Source organism: Limulus polyphemus, unplaced genomic scaffold (assembly GCF_000517525.1).
Source record: "Limulus polyphemus unplaced genomic scaffold, Limulus_polyphemus-2.1.2 Scaffold5165, whole genome shotgun sequence".
Classification (NCBI taxonomy): domain Eukaryota; kingdom Metazoa; phylum Arthropoda; class Merostomata; order Xiphosura; family Limulidae; genus Limulus; species Limulus polyphemus.
Window position 1 is genome coordinate 27,003 of NW_013670775.1, and position 4,551 is coordinate 31,553.

Here is a 4,551-nt window from a genome sequence, read left to right on the forward strand (position 1 = left end):
CATGCAATCAACTCAGTACAATAGATTTATGATGTGAAATTAAGTTTACTTGCACAGTTTAATTGGTAAAAGGCATACATTTTTGATAACTTCAAACACTGATTGTATTGTATTGGTGTAAAATTCCAAATATATTGTTCATATATGTTATTTGTTCTCGATATAACTGTAGTGAATTGCACCACTTTTGCTTCATTCCCATCCTCACCTGCTACTCCTGGGAATCACAAAACCCTCACATGTTCAGTTTGCTAGAACAAGAAGTCCCTTGACTGAGCATGAAAGGGGCAAAGTCAGATGCCTCTCTCTCACTCAGTTGGTCACTTCACCTTACTTCGTGCATAATCAAAACAAAGTCGGGTCTTCTTCCTCACATTGTACCCATGATATAACTAAATTCTGCAAAACTTTGCTTTTTAAAAGCTTTTAAACTCTAGTTCTGTAAACATTAGTTCTTTGATATGTACTAGAAAATCAGTTGAAATGCTGGCTTCCTCCAGTTTATTTATAGTCCATAACTGCAAAAATCACCCAAACAGTTTCTGCTACATTTGTGGAAAATATATTAGTTTCACGAAGGAAAAACATCACACACGAGGTAAAGGTAGCTTGCTACCACTATTTTGAGAGTAAAAATGGGACTAATAAAAACATTGGGCTCCACATGTGTGTTGTACAGTTTGTACATCTGGCTTGACACAGTGACTGAATAAGAAGTGAGCAAGTATGCCATTTACAGTTCCCATGATATGGAGTGAGCCCAAAGATCATCTAACTGACTGTTATTTATGCATGACTAATGTTTCTGGATATTCAGGCAAAACTAAACAATACATTAAATATCCAGATATTACCTCATGGGGATGGCCTTCCAGTGCTGCATCCACCAGCAAATTGGAAAACAAAAGAGTTATCTTGCAAAGAAGACAATCATCATCATCCTCTTCCTCTAGTAATTCTATTCCTGTGGCACCTCAACATAACTGCCTCATCTGATCACACAAGAAGAGCTGAATGATCTGATTCTGGGATTTTACTATCACTCTTATAATACTCCAAAGTTAAAACCACAAGTTGGCAGCAGGACATGAACCATGGATTTTAAAATTCATAGTCTAGCACTCAAACCACTAGGTGAAGCCCAGCCAAAACAGAAACAAAGCTTTAACATATATCAAGGGACTACTACACCATTCATAATCAACTTAATGAGCTTGACAATCAGACGTATTATTTATTTATAGTTTAACATTATTACATGTAGGTAATGGCTATTATAGTATTCTAGTTGCTCTGGGCAACAAAAACAATTCTCTGCTGCTAGAAAAAATACAACTGTTTCTGAGTAATTCGATGATGCTGATTCTAAAAATCACGTTAAAAATTACTGATCACCTCTCGTTTTCGAGTAATGATAGATTTATTCAAAATATTCTTATGTATCATATAAAATTGCATTTCAGAATGTATAATCTGCAAGCTTTATTTCATGTTCACAGCATGAGCAACAGGAATCAATGGCTTAGTGTTCCCATTATGCAAACATACAGCTTTCAAACTAAGTTTAGATGAGCCGATAAAAAGTCTTCACACTTGACGATGATGTTCAGTACCCAATTCTTCCATTACTGCATCAACATTTGTACAGAAACACAATGTATCTAGCATGCTGTAGTGAGAAGCAAGACTTTGATCGTGACTTCAGTAAATTGAAATTCTTGTTCCTGTAGTTAATAAATTCCATTACATTAAACGAGAGTCAAGAAGTTCCCCATACTGTTTTGATAGAGACAAGTCGGACTAGAGACAGGGGATGCAGCTACATCCACCACCAGACTTAAAAATCAGGAACAAATAGTGCAGGTAGCCCTTATGTAGCTAATCATGAATATCTAAGTCTCTACCCAGTTAATTTACCTTCGTCTACAACCAACTTTTTATGGAAATCTAATGCTTTCACAACTGTTAAGATGTTGCAGAAGTTGTAATAACAAATCTTATATTTGCTACTTTATTTATTAGAAGGTTAAAAATTCTTTAGCATAAAACTATTAACTAAAAACAACGTTTTATTAAACATGAAACAATTTTTAGTTAAATTTCAGGATAAAAGCGGTAATGACATAGAGATCTAAAGTAAATGATTCAGCACATGTACAGTTGTTTCAACTATAAAATGACTGTCTTGATGAGACCTGGTATTGAACAAAAGACCTATTTCATTAGATACAGCAGATGGATGACACACTGTTATACATTCTTCTTTACTTTCATCGCAAATGTGTTTGTTATACCTGATCTGAAGTCAGATCTTCTGGTCCTCATTCTTGTACTGTCCATGTGTAAAGTTAGTCTCGGTACATTAAAGATAAAAGTTTTTACAACTGGCAATGTTTTACTTCATTACTGTATTAAATAATATAAATTCCAGTTTTTTTTTAAGTTAGTAACTTTGGCATTAAAGGTTTTGATATTCTATTAAGACACGTCTTATATCATTTTGGATGTTGAAATGCACAAAAATGTTATATGCTCTAGGGAGATTTATTATTTTCCCTACAAAAAAAACCACAAAAGATCAGAATAATTAAAATTCTGACATTTTATATTTTACTACTTATTTTTTATTTGTTTTTCTTGACAGCTGGGTATTAATGATGCTTACAGGGATACATTTGTTTGCCTTATGCAATGTACATTGAAAGAGGTTAATTTTATTTTTCAAAATACATTTAAGGTAATGACTTCAAGGGAACAGGAACTGGGGGTGATACTGAAGAATAGTGTAGTTATTTACTTTTTGGTTTGTTTGCTTTCAACATTTTATGATAAGCCTGTAATAAACACTATAGCTAGGACTGTCGCTAAAGATTTTATTTTATTTATTTGAATAGAAAAACACAAGGTGATGGTGACTTTCTTTAATCAACATTTTACATAGCAGTAACCAAATGTGTAACTTACATCACATACCAGAGCAACAGTTTAGTTCAGTGGTTTTTAGCATGATAAGAATTTTTTCCAGTGTCAATGACTGACTTGCATATTTTTATTTAAGGAAAATATAAAAACTTTTTACAAGTAAAACCGTTGATTTTATTATTCTGACCTAGTATATTTAAAAATATAGTCGAGATATAAGGAGCTTATAAGAACATTATAAAGGCTTAACCCTAGAATTACTGATGGATCATATGGACCTCATTGTTTGTTTCTAAAACATATTTTTCAAATATATTTATGTTCTAAATTTATTGTAAGTTCATGATTTTGTTAGTTTCCTAATAATCTACATATATACCATCAATACTGAAATTAATCATTTAGTGAAAGGTTCTCATATGTCTTCTTTGGTCCAGTAATAATAGACCTGTAACCATATGGGAGTCACAGGGATAGTACTAGTTAGCAGTCTTGAGGACCTTGGACAGGCCTAGCGAGCTATTGGAGGATTTAACACTTGTTCTAGTAACTCAAACAGAGCCTTAGTCAACGTCTGGATAGGAATGTATGACAAAGTTTTGTATGGTGATGCAGCTGACAGGTTTTTAGCCTGACAGTAGAATGAAGAAATTACCTATATATTTTTTACAGGAAATTAGCAAGTTTGCGAGATAGAAAATTCTACTTTTATTTTGTTTGGGTTTTGTTTATCGTTTAGTTCAACTATGAATCTTTAGTTATATTGAAGTGTTAACTCACCTTCTGTCTAGAGCAAGTTGAATTTGAATATGTTTATATTATGAAATTGACACAAGCTTCTCCTACCAGCGACGTACAGACACTAATGTTATGAAAAATGATGTAAACTAGCTAGACACATGAATGTAACCTCATGGTGTAATCACTAAATAAAAAAGCTGCCTTGAGCTTAAATGAGTTAGTTCACAAGATACAGTTAAGACGTATTATTGGTGATTGTTATTCAATATTGTTATTGATCTTAAAGTTGTTAAGTTTCAAAAATTGTGTTGTTTTTTTTTCTTCTTCTGGTTCTTTTTCCTGATCCCTTTATTTACTGAAATAATTATTAATCTTGTTATTTATGTTGTATTGTTCATTAACATTAGTATCAAGTCCTGGCCAGGCACATAATTATTAACTGTGTTTTTGGTAAGTGATAAACTTTATATTCCAACTGTCTAAAAGTTTTATGTTGGATTTCTGTGGTTATCAAAGTTTAATAAATTCTTTTTTTGTTTGACCTTGGTTGTAGTGGCTGTTTGTTTTGAGCCGTTACAAGATCACCCAATTATTCTGGTCAGTTCTTAACCCTAGGTGTTGGCCATACTACTGAAAAAAAGCTATCTTATTACTTACTTCTGAAAAAAGTAATGTACTGTCCTAACATATTAGTTAATAAAAAACATAGCATGTTATATTATTAATTACTGTCCTAACATATTAGTTAATAAAATACATAGCATGTTATATTATTAATTACTGTTCTAACATATTAGTTAATAAAAAACATAGCATGTTATATTATTAATTACTGTCCTAAAATATTAGTTAATAAAAACATAGCATGTTATATTATTAATTACTGTT